The 13,507-nt window shown below is 41.9% G+C and overlaps 1 long non-coding RNA gene across 1 annotated transcript in view; it reads left to right on the top strand.

Moving 5' to 3' along the window:
• The first annotated feature begins 4,268 nt into the window (after nt 1-4,268).
• LOC146649589 (uncharacterized) overlaps nt 4,269-13,507 on the top strand; it is a 272,903-nt gene continuing 263,664 nt past the window's right edge. The window contains exon 1 of the long non-coding RNA XR_014908361.1: nt 4,269-4,360. This is a non-coding gene — a long non-coding RNA (uncharacterized LOC146649589). The remainder of the gene's footprint in view (nt 4,361-13,507) is intronic.

Raw genomic sequence — 13,507 nt, 5'->3', positions numbered from 1 at the left:
CAGTAGTGACAGTTGTGATCTGTAAGTGTATGGGCAGACACCTCGATGTGCTGCAAGCTCACTGGGTCGGGGGATGAGCTGAAAATATAAAAGGTCCGACTTCCACCGAACTCTATATTTCTTGTTCTTATTTCATAAAGCCTGATATTTTTAGAGTTGTTTTCTTTTACTTTTTAATAATTTTTTTTTTTAGCTTTTGTGGGTCATGACTAATTTTGGAGATTTTGGTTTTTTTTCTGGTAATTAGTAGAGTGTTGTTCTCTCTGAGCTGTAACAAATGGGTTTTATAAAGTGGTGAAACTGACTTTTCTAACTTGTCATTAGTGAGTGGAAATTCATGTTAGGCTGCCTCATAAAGACTTTGGACATCCACATTACAGCCTGGTACAGGCTGACCTGCTCTGAAGTGGAGGGCTTTGGGCTCTGGGTAACAACTGGGGGTAAAGCCCCCGGGCCGCCCGGGCTGATTGGATAATGCTGTAATAAGACAGCAGGCTGAGAGTCATGGTGGAAGAGCACCGCAAGCGGACTGATCTCAGCCCAGCCACCGCCGTGGTTTTGTGTGTTCACAGCTCCAGCACTCACTGGGTTTCTGTTTGGGCTTTTCCCGCTGTAGGCGTATCGCTCTGACGCAGGGTTCCCCTCCTCCCGCTCTGTGGATCTCCTCCAGTCCATGAAACGTCAAACACCTCCAAAGTTAGAAAGAGCTTTCTATTCTGGGAGCTGCTCTCTGTGTCATTTCTCCTTTTTTTTAGCGTTTCCAAACATTTAGAGCAGCGGCAAAATAAAGAGAGTGAACGCTGCTATTACTCCGCTGCTCTGTTGTGGGCAGTGATGGACACACAAGCTTCGCAAATAGTCTCTGAAATATGCTCTTCATTACAGAGACAGAGCTGGACAGGAGGGTTGAATTTTCAAAGTCAGCAGCTGCTTCAAGTTCATTAAGTTCCCTAAAAAACCTGAAAATATAAAACAGAGTCCCCCAAATTTACAGGTCTCACTTTGTGAAAGAGAAACTCTGGTTATGAAGATGGTTTTCATCTGTTTGACATGAAATTTTAAAGGGTAAAAACATCCACATGTGGAGGCTGGAGGACATTTGTAAGTAATGAATTATAATTGGAAGCATATTCCATGTCACCACTGATTTAATTTTTTATTTTGTCCCTCTGGAAGCCAAGAAAACAAAGTTTTAAGAAATTTTTTTTTTATTAAGAGAAAAATATTTCAGTCTAGTTTTGGTAGTTCAGGGGCCCCTTTTAATAATTGTTGATAATCAGCATTAATTTATCAGTTGCTGGTGTGAAACAAACTCAGGCTCAAGATCAACAGAAAGACCGACTCACTGTCACGGCTGGCGGAGGGAGCCGTGTGGTGTGGAGGAAAAGGAGGACCCAAGATGCAGCGAACTGATGACAGAGTGATGTTTATTTACAAGGTGGTGGTGGTGGCAAAAACAGGCAACTCAACATGAGCAATTACAAACCTAAACTGGGAGAAACTAAAGACAAACCTGAGACCATACAAAAGGGGTGCGGGGCAGAGAGACGCAGAGACAGGAACGAAACACCATAGAATGCAGAGCTACACGGAGGAACGCAGTGATACATGGATGAACGCAGACGAGCCGACGAGGAGCACAGGCAGACACCAACTATAAATACACACACCAGGTAATGAGGAAATGGCACACAGGAGGGGACACAGCTGGAACTTAATGGGCATAACGAGACACAGACCTACAAAGTAAAACAGGAAATCTAGAACCCGAACCGGACACAAGGGGGGAGGACACAGAATAACTAGAACAGAGGGAAATAGTCACAAAACGCTGGGTCAACGACCCAGGACCATGACACTCCTTTAAAAAGACCTGTTAAAAGTCCTCTCCATGCTACCAGCATACACATTAGCTGATACTTTGGGTTTGGACCATTGGTTGGACCAATAGAGGGTTCTGGACTTTGTTTCTGTTCGTTTGTCTGGTCACATATAGTCAGTATGTGACTGACATTAAGAAAAACTTGGTCAGGACTTTAAACCGGGACAGAAAAGCACATGCAGAACACGTAGCAGAGTTTAATTTACACGAAGTAGTTTCCATCCATCTCCAGAGCCTGTCACTCATTATGCAACACACCTGCACGCTGAGCTCAGCTCAACAATGCACAACAGTCTGCAGCTGCCACGGTCAATCACAGACCTCAGCATTCACCTGGGCTGCAGAAACAGACGTCGCACAGCCTATTAATGACCTTTCATCGATCATTACCCAGAAAATAATCTGAGGAGTTGCTTGTGTTCAAGTAAATGAGTCGTAGCAGGGGGCTGTTTGTCTGGGCGCCCAACTAGCATGAGCTCATTCGCACAATGTCGGCCTTGTCGCTTCTCACAGCCTGAGTGGGCTTCACCATAATGTGCTGACATGGACTGTGCTTCTTAGTCAGGTTCATACGGCACAATTAGACTATATATAATATATAAACTTTGTCAATATGTAAACTTACACAGTATCAAATACAGAGCTTGTTTTTTATATGCAACATAATATATTTGTATGTACACGTCATCACATATGCATTCTTCTGTTGTTTATCTTAGTTTTGGAGCATTAGAGCTTCATTTTCCCTAAATTCTCCTAAATGTAGAATTAGAGGAAGTGGCGGCAGTTTTCTGGAAGTAACCATATTGCCACTGGTGAAGGGGCCATTCCACCTAATAATTTTTTATGTATGTGGGTAGAGATCAGCCACATGTGCTCGATATTGTCACAGTTATTTATTGTCAGCAGATTAGACATATGACCGTCTGGACAGCTAAATAACAACAGCTGGTTATAAGCTAATGCTGACCCAGCTAATGTTAGGCCGAGTATCCTAAAAATCAGTTATCCTCTGATGAGCAGTTTGACTACATTCTCACGATTCACTAAAAGTTCAACAATGTTAGATCCACTGCAGAGTTTTGCTAACACCAGCTAACAGAAACAGTGCTTTCAAACAGAGAAACTTGGTATTGTACCATATAATAACTCACCTAAGTATCATCAGTCATAAGTGAGCTTCACCAACTTATCGACTCCTTTCACACCCTCTTTAATATATTTATTTAAGACTAAATACATGTGGACACTAGCTGATGTAAACAGCCTGTGCACACTACAGATAAACAGCAGCCAGAGTTTTTGAGGCGACTCAGGCGTAAAACTGTAAAATGTCACAAATTATTTGACAAATCTACTTTGAATTCCTGATTTTTTGTGCTGATATTATTGAAATATATTTAGAAATAAGTGTAACAAAAATTTATCTTTTACACGTACAGTAGTAGAAACACACCAGCCGTGTATAGCAGCGGTCCCCAACCCCCGGGCCTCGGACCGGTACCGGTCCGTGAGTCGTTTGGTACCAGGCCACTACAGTTGAGGCTCAGGTGTGAAATGTATGGTTTTCAGGGTTTTTATCGGTTTTCAGCGTTATTTTGTTATCGTTTTTATCGTTAACTCGGTTTTCCTGGGTCTTTTCACATGTGTTATGAATAAATCTAATTTTTTTCTGTACCGGTTGTTAGGTTTTGTATTGTTGATTGTCATTTATGCTTAGAAATATTTAACCATATATGCTTAGAGGTGTATAATCAATTGTGTAGTGATAGACTGTGTGATCTTTAGCAGGCTACAAAGGCTTGGTGTGTATTCCACACTAGAATGCACACCTACATCCTGGGAGCATGGGAAGCGGTCGTACCTTGTCTTATTGTTTTATGGTAGGATTAACGTAGCTACGTCTGTTCTAGTCTAAGTGCTTTTTGTATAGATGAACTGCTGGACTTCCTCACCATGTTATCTAGGGTGAACCATCTAGGGTGAGGGGAAGACTACCCTCTTCCTGACCAAGGATGTTTGCTTTTGTGCTTTCATGTTATGTGACCCTTGGATCAGCAGACACACACACACACACACACACACACACACACACACACACACGGTACTCTTTGTGTGTATGTAGACGTCATACGTTAATGAACCTATGCATATTCATGTAACCACAATAAAAGGAGTGCTATGGGGAACCTGGCTGAGAGTCTGACGGAGGTCAAGTGGTGGAACGACACTTGGCTCCAGGCAGGTCTCCCTCATGCATGAGTAAACCAGAGAACTTTGCCTACTTCGTGTCTTGCTCGCTGTGTAGTTATACTGTATTGTCCTCAACGTTCCAGCGAATAGGTTCAAGCTACAAACCTATCACCGGTACTAGTTTTATTTTGTCGTATTTATCCGCGACACCTTAAAGGCTGGTCCGTGAAAATAAGGTCGGGCATAAACCGGTCCATGGCGCAAAAAAGGTTGGGGACCGCTAGTGTATAGTATGACATACAGCCACTATTTAATGTTTGTGATCTCTCTCAGCTGACTAAAATATGTTTGTGCTATAAAAGCTGCTGTAGTTTATAAACTTCAGTTTGAAGGAGTAAAAAACCATAACTCACTTCAATCTACATTTACACACCATACCTTTAAAGATATCCTAAGTCAACCTCCAGGCTCAAAAGTGAACGTGTAGTTCCTCTAACATCCAGCAGAGACAGCAGTGAGTCAGTCCCCATAGACTCCTATGTCAAACTTTGACAGCAGAAATAAACATGTTTACAAAAACTGCTTTTAACATCTCTAAGATAATATCCCCCTCCATTAAAACTGTAACAAGGTTGTAACTCACCTGTTTAAATTAAGACTAATTACTTGCATAATTAGGGGTGCGGCCTCTTTGGCACGGAGACACAGAGTACCTTAGTCCATCTCTTACAGTCTATAGTGCTGCCCCTCAGCAGGTTTCCAACAGTGGGATTTCATGGAGAGGAGACAGGAATTGTAAATAAGCAGAAGAGCTCACCTTTAAACTAATTTAAACTTTTTACTGATGAGAAGTGAGTGGGGCAGTTGCAGAAAAAAGTTAGATGAGAAAATAAATTCAAAGCCATGATCACATGGTTTTACATTCACAGTAAAATGTTGTAGATTGTAGATTGTAATTTTTTGAACACTGGTGGAAATGTAATATTATCCTTCTTTCATCTGCTGTCCATCTCACCGTATCCTAGCATCCTCCTCTGTAACACCAACGCTCTGCATGTTATCCGGTCGTTAAGTCTGACGTCACTAGCCGTGTCTGGGCCTAAACTCCGCTGCAGGTCCATATATCAAATGATCACTATGGCATTACTGAGAGTTGAAAAACTGTCTAAAGTCTTTCATCTTTAATAAAATGATCAGCGTTCTGCTCTACCAGGTGTAACAATTGAGTTTAACGTTCAGGCATCCATGAAAACGGAATTTATGACATTTAACGGCGTTAGAAGTTAGCAGGAAGTTAGCTCGCTAGCTTCTATCTAAATACAATATATCATGTGCTGACTGCGGGGTTTTGGAAACAAATTAAAACGTACAGCTCTGTTATCACTTCCAACATAAATGAAGACAGAAAACTAAACAGCAGTGACATTTGTAGGTAGGGTTGCCAACCGTCCCTTAAAAAACGGAATCGTCACGTATTTCGAAACAAAAGTACACGTCCCGTATTGAGCTAATAAGGGACGCACTTTGTCCCGTAATACAGTGAGAATCAAAAGTAGTCTATAAATGTTTATGGAATTAACACTTTGTTTGAAAACATAATTCCCAGCCTCTCTCCTGCTTTGTGACCAATGAGCTGACACCACACTTATGACAATTCGAGTATGACAATTCAGATTACCGCTCATCTCATTGGTCGAGTAAAGGTCGCTTACGGAGAAAATACCGGAAGACAACAGATGACCACAACAAGAAGCATGGCCAACAGGGAAACAAACTGCGGTGCAAGTCTCGGATGGCAGTACACCTAAAGCTGGGCAGACACTGTGCGATTTTCAAACTGCACGATTAACTCGCAGGGGTTAGAAGTTCATAGGTCACGATGCAGGGTCTCTCACACTATACCGCCCGATGCTCTGATGCGACCTGAGTTCTCACACTGTGCCTCCATAACATGAAGGTTATAACAGAAAATCTGTCGCTCTCTCTCTCCCTCTCTGTCTTTCACTCACACAGACACACCACCACCATCAACTTTGCTAAATTGCTAATGAAAAACATTGATCAGGCAGCTGTGATTGAGCAGCAATGTAAATCCAACTATTTTCACGGTTGTTGTGGTCGTGATCATTTTTTTGATGCCACATCGAAAAGGCTCGGATGAGCTTTCCAAAGTTCTACAAGTTGTGCCTCCATCGCTTGTGTCCAGATCACACGCTGCACAGCCGTGCTGCTCCGTCTTTTTCACCGACGGTTACGTGTTTGCGCGCGAGCAGTGTGAGCAGCTGCGGTGACACCCTCACGAGCGATTGATGATCGGGAGCTGCTCGAGGTGTTAATCGCTTCTCGTTACCCCACGTATACTACACGATGCACGATGAAGGCCAAAATTGGGCCGATCACCAAATCGGTCGCACGACTCAAAAATCGTCTCAAAATGGGCCAAAAATCGCACAGTGTAAGCCCAGCATTAGAGCAGCAATGTTTGTTCGCTCAGAGAAAGAAAAAAAAGGCTGGAAAAGTACAGGGAGGAATGGGAAAAGGAAAACACCTGGCTGGAAAAGTGCACGATAACACCTATAAAGCGCACTGCACTGTGTGCCGGTGCATTTTTTCTATAGGCATGCTTCTGATGGTGGGCACATGAAGAACATGAGGGGCGTGAAAGCTCGGGGAACCCTTAACCAATTTCTTGTCCACCAGGCCACGGCAGAAGCAGATATGGTATGTAAACACTGGTTTGTTTTTTTAAACCCTCTGGTTAAGGTTAATATGGGCATGTGCAGTGAATATCAGCGCTATGTGGCCAGAAGTGTGATAATATAATTTATTTTGTGTAATAAACAACTGCAAGGATAGATTACAACAAATAGATCACTAATACATAAAAGTAATACATAGATGAATAATGATGATGAGTTATGATGCGTAGTCATGGGAACAAGTGGGTTTACAAACAGGAGCAGCTGATTAGCATTAGAAAAGCTGAAATAATACCTCAGCTGAAGCCAATTGTACTAAATGCACTATATGTGCACTGTTACAAGAATATTTTTGTTCTATTGCTTTCTATTAACTTATATAATTTTAAGTTAAGCAGGACAGAGTTCTTTTAAAGAAAGATTTACTTATATTCTCAAAAGTTAAGCATGACAGGCTTCTGTTTAAGAAAGAGACCTGTTTTACTGTGTTAATGTTGTCATTTTGAGCTAAGAATAAATGGCTAAATGATCATTTGTTTCCCATATAGTCATATCACAAAGAATATGCATCTGCTTAAATCAAATTCAAGTCAAATGGTTAAAAAATAATTTCACACACAAAAAAAGAGCTACCACACTGGGAAGGGTGAAGACAACTGGGTCGCCCGGCCCTGGCCACGAGGTGTCCCTTATTTATTTTTCAGGGAGTTGGCAACCCTATTTGTAGGGTTAATGAAGTTTGGCTAGCTGGTATATAATGATGTGCTACGTGACCGCTAGCGACACAGCTATATTAGCATAATATAAACAAGCTAACTTTTTTTTCCACTCGATAAAAGTTACCGTGAGTGTTCTCAGTGGTCAGGAACAAATGTAATCGCATGGCAGGATGCTGTAAAAGGACCAAACTTCAGCCAGGAGAACAACTGAGATAATCCATCCACAATACGAGGTTAGTCATTCATATACTGCTGCATGGGCTGGGCTGTAGTTACATCCTAAGATTTTAAAAACTGAGCTTAAATAAATGATTAGCGGTAATAAAACCCGAGGGAGGTCAACAGGGATCACTGACTGTTTTAGGAGCTTTTTGAGATTAAATAGAAGAAAATACATAACATTAAACATGTTAACAACACAAAAGCCATATTAAACGCAGACTACTTTAGACCCGGAAGTAGGATTCGTCGCGTCATCACTGAACAACCGGATTACAATAAATAGGTAAATTAAGTTGTATTTTTTCTCTTGTTAACATAAATAATACTTGAATCTGTGTCTGCACACTCATCTCAGCCCACTACCAGGTCGTGCTGCCGTCCTCACACTCATAACTTTTCCATTTTGTTCCCTGTTGTTCAGACTGGATGCAGATCTGTGAGTGTGACATGTTTACTGTCCTGTTTTACAGTTCACACACCGTCATGCCAAACAGACCGGAGGGCGTCGGGCTGATTTACACTCATTAACAGTCCAGCCCAGAAAAGCTCTTTTTTAATGTTTTTAATTATTTCTGTATTAAAAAGCTGAAAACCTCAAACTGGCTCAGTCCGTAGGATCCAAAATGAAATGGAAAATAAAAAACCCAACGGTCAATAAATAATAAACGCCTCTCTGCTGACAGTAAAACGATCATGAGAGTGTTTCATTTCTTGGTAATCTGGGAGTCCACCGAGCCGCCCCCGGGTCCAAATCTGCTCATAAATCCTACAAATGTGTTTCTGCTGGACTTTTTTAATTGAACATTTTACAGAACATCAACTCTGAACAAACACAGCAGCTAAACTTATGCTCAGCAGCCCTGAAATCCTGCTTGCATCCGAATAATTGGGACCACAAATTAAGGGGAACATAATTGCTGACTGAATTGTTTTCTGCAGCAGCATTTTTCCAGCGAAGGAAGCTCTGCAGGTCTGAGTCGAGCACTTTGGTTCACATGACAGAACAGCTGTACGGGTTTATTACAGCTGTTTGTTTTCAAACTAACACATCTGCTGTCAGCCTGCTTTCAATCCCAACAGTGTCAAATATGGTCTGTTAACCACAAGTAGTCCTCTGGGCTCAGCAGGTGAGCACCAGGTTACAGCTGATAACAGGACGCTGCTGACTTTCACAGCCTGTAGTCAGGCTGATTTGAACCTAAGTTGTGATCATGACTTAGTTCATCCAAAAACCATTTCTTAACTCACCAGACCTCCATCTATAACTTTGATCTCACAATGATTAAAAAATCCTGTCAGCTCTAACAAAATGATCAGCATGGCTGTTCTAGCTGTCACAATAAAGTTTGCTTTAAGCTTTTTTTTACCCGACACTCTTGGTCGTGTTTTATTTGTTGTGCAATGGGACATGGACCCACAAATTTTCGTGAGAGTAGTAGTATGTCTTCTACTCTTTTTGGGACTTTTTGTGTACATGTCTATAAATAGGAATAGTAGTGGTACAATAGCTATATCAAGCTATTAGGGGTGCAACGATATTCGTATCGATATTGAACCGTTCGATACAGTGCTTTCGGTTCGGTACGCATATGTATCGAACAATACAACATTTGTAATTTATTTTATCAACTTTCCTTCTGACGATGCTGTCTGTGTGGAGCGCTCAGTGAATCTGCGTTCGACTACTCCGCCTAGGCTGCACTGTCGAGCGCAGATCCACTGAGCGCTCCACACAGACAGCATAGTCAGAAGGAAGAGCGCAGGGCAAGCTAGCGAGACAGAAGTTAAGCTCTCCTTGCAACATGGCAAATTGAACCTCCCCCACCCTCATTCAGATCTGGCGTTTGGAATTATTTTGGTTTTCATGTGACGTATGACCCTGAAGGTAAGCGAGTCATGGACTAAAGTAAAACAGTATGTTGGATGTGCCACGCAATGCTCAATTACATGGGTGGGAGCTAGTGTGTTAGCGCAGTTAGCTCGTTAACGTGTTGGCCGTCTAGCCCCATGCACGGGGCTATTGGGGGTAGCTCGTTAACGGAGATTTGCCGTGTTGTGGCGTTAAGGTCATTTTAACGAGGTTAACCTGAAAGCACTAGTGGGAACACAACGAATACGACTGCACATTTACGCCGACATCATCCTAGTGCAAAGACAAATGGAAGCAGACAAAAGCAAGCATGCTACTAACTTTACCCGAGTCATTTAGACAGCCGTTAGCACATGATTCTCCTTATGGGGACCTGATATGTTTAATATGCTGTGAGAATATAGCCCAGAAGAAGCGGATAGAATAGCTTTTATTTTGGAAAGAGCCATTTCTCTGTAATAAACTCTCTTTTCCAAAGATGAGTGATTCCTCAATCAGATACAGGGCTCGCAAAATCGCTAGCCCGACGTCCTGGGGCTAGGACGCTAGCGATTTTTCCAGTCGGGCTACCAAAATCTCTCTCTGCCCTGCCCGTCGGGCTATTGTAGGAAGGAAAAATATATGTCAATGCTTTTGCATTCTTTCGGAAATGTAGCTGGGTAATTATGTAATTGGCATCGGTGAGCCACTGTCAATATGTGACATATTGAAATCGCGTTTGAATTTGCGCTTGTTTTTTTGCTTTCACTTTGCAATCGCGTGAACTGTGTATAGAGAGCGACAGCACTGATTGGTGAGTGATGATAATTTGTGCACCAATTCCTCTGACATAGTCTTATCAATCGTTAGCTTACTATGCAAATATGTGAAGTGTGAAAGTGAAATCTCCCGCAGCAAGCTTAAACATGTGAGAGGTTGATCGCGCAGAGAATCGCTGAGCTTATGTGAGTGCGCGTGTAAAAGCAGCAGGATATATATTTTAGTTCTGCTGAGCCAAATAAGACAGGTCAGGGTGAAGAACTGACAGCCAAAGAAAAGCTTACCACAAAATGGAAAAGTTATGACAAATCAGATTATAAGGCAAAAAGAAAGTGCAGCTTTATGGTTTCATGGACCATAAAGCTGCACTTTATGCACTTTATATATATCCTGCTGCTTTTTTAATTTCTGTGGCTGCAATATGACGAGCTAAATAACCAGGGGTGCACATAAGTGGTCCGCAGGTTCGCTGTCAAAATAAAAAACGCGCACAAGGGTTAGGGTTAAATTTAAAAACTGTACTTTTGAGTTAAAATATATATTTATAATTTTAATAAATGACAAATTAAAAAGGCATGAACATTTTATTTTGTATCGAAAAAATATCGAACCGTGACACCAAAGTATCGAACCGAACCGTGAATTTTGTGTATCGTTGCACCCCTACAAGCTATATAGTTTATGTCTTCAGTATTTCCAACTATATCCATAATCACATGCTGTGTATGCTACCATTGTATATAGTATATCTTACTTTTTTTCATTGATTGTACTTATTTCCTTCTGATATCTGTACCTGACCTGAGGTGACGCAAAAATTTCTCCGTTGTGGGATCAATAAAGTCTTATCTTATCTTAAGTTTGCTAAAGATGACATCCCATGATCTGACTGAAGTTTTTAGCTAAAACGTAACGGGCATAAACAAAGACAGAAAACTAAACGGTGTTTGAAGTGTGACTGAAAACATTAGCACAGGAAGTCTTGATGTGCAGAAACAAACTCCGTCACATGGCAAGATGTTGGAAATGGACCAAACTTTAGTTCAGAGAAGGTCCAAGATGATCATTCCACAGCTTGAGGTCAGTCAGTGCTCTGCTGCTGTGATATTAGAGACACCTGAGTGTGAGGGCTGAGTTTTTACAAGCTGAGCATCAAGACGTGCTGCACATGAACAGAGATGAAAAAAGAGGCTGGAAACGACCAGCAAGGAGTGTCTAGGAACTCATGACTGTTATAAAAAGATGAGAGGCTCATCCAGAAAAGGAAACACAGTTGATAAGTCGGCAGATAACAGCAGGTAGTTATGCTAACCTCAAAACAATTAAACATTTTGTGAAGTTTAGCGGTAATAAAGACCCACCTGCGTCAAATGCTGTGTTGCCTCTGGGTCATTATGTGGCAGGTTTTCCTAAAAAACTCCTCTGCTTCATTCATGTTATTATGGTGAGGAAACACTGTGTTCTTCATACTGATCAGGAGATGCCTTCTTCATAAAATCCATACCTACGCCTTATGATGCACATGTAGAAAAAATAAGAAGGGAACTCGGAGATGACGACCTCCAACAAGACCAGTGACCCATTTTTCAGTTTTTCCCATTAAAATGTAATATTAATATTAATGTAATATTCTCAGGCTACCACTGCAAATTCAAGGTCCTTAAGAGAGTTTGGTTGGAAGAATGTAGTGAGATTCTTTAACACTCCTAAACTCACAGCTCGGCAAACAGGCTCACAGAGCCAGGGCCTATGTTGGAGAGGTTGTGGAACCCCTATGGCAAACCATTTTCATGTCTTCTGGGCCTGCCCAAGGATTCAGCCATATTGGGGGGAGGTGGCCCTTGAGATAAACAAAATAATTGGGATTAAAATAGACTATTCATTTGATACGTTGTATCTTGGCAAATTGCCTACGGCACTCCCACATAAAGATATTTATTTATTGAAAATACTTTTGGCTGGCTGCAGGAAGGCCATAACCCGTAGGTGGCTAAAGGCAGACCCTCCAACTCGGGCCCAATGGCGTGGGATAGTGGAAGAAATTTTTGGAATGGAAAGGCTTACCTTTGTCCTTAGACTCGAGCTCGAGAAATTTAAGAAGCTCTGGGAAAAATAGGTTGTGTACTCCCCTTTGTACTGAATAAATGAATATTACCATGATGTAAGTAGATGCTATTACTGGAACTGTGAATGTCTCCCATGCTGACCTTAAGTTTTGTATTCCCATACTGTAAAATGATAAATAAAAAGTTATTAAAAAAAATGTAATATTAATGCTCAACCTTTAGTCCCTCAGCCTTAAAGTTTTCTGTGTAGTCACACCGAGGCAACAAGTGTACAACTGAAACCTGTCAACTTAACAATAAAGACTGTTGCTGTAGTTTTGACCTCTGCATGCTTTTCCCTCTCCTCTGTAGACCTGAGAAGAGGGTGAAGTAATCCCAGAAACCTCTGAGCTGCCCGTGAACAGCAAAGCATGTAAACCTGTTCTAGCTGACCCCTAAAATAAAATAAACTGTAATGAGCACATCAAGAGACCTGGCTTCAGGAGAGGAGCTAAAGGATGACATGAGCGGCTTGACAGAGCTCAGAGGTCAGATAAAGAAGGATTGGTTTGAACTGTGAACTATGCAAAGCTCCTCTAGTAGAAAAATGTGAACTGCTTAGAACAGGTCAACTTTAACGTGTTGATCAGACGCAGAGTGTCTAGCGTGTGAGCTTGGTGTGAGATAAAAGTAAATGTGTTCATGTTAAATGTTGAGAGTAAGTATTTAACTGTAATTGTACTTCATTTTGCTGTAAATACTTTTTATGTTTTTGAGTCTTGGTTGGACGTTGTGTTGCTCTGAGCTTCACTTCTGCTCCTCAGGCTGTTTGACCTGGTCTCAGGCTAGCTATGGTCACATGACCCACAGCGACCCTCCTCACGGTAGCTGGTGTGTGGCCCCCCTCCGGAGGCCCTCCTGTCCCCTGCAGCTGGAGGCCCACACAGTCCAGATTCTCAGTGTTTCTGCTCCCTAAACCTCAGGCACAGCCACAAATGGCGGCGGCGGCTGCCAACAAACACAGAGCTGTGAGTCTGACTCCGCTCGCTTTAAACATGCCCGGCTGTAATGCGACGAAGGCGGGATTCCAAACGCCGCTAAATAAATCAGCCTTTTCT

Source organism: Rhamphochromis longiceps, linkage group LG17, assembly GCF_057381845.1.
Source record: "Rhamphochromis longiceps isolate RC_006_pf linkage group LG17, R_longiceps_female_GT1.1, whole genome shotgun sequence".
NCBI classification, from domain to species: Eukaryota; Metazoa; Chordata; class Actinopteri; order Cichliformes; family Cichlidae; genus Rhamphochromis; species Rhamphochromis longiceps.
The sequence above is the reverse complement of the archived record's forward strand: the minus strand, read 5'-3'. Positions and strand labels throughout refer to the sequence as shown.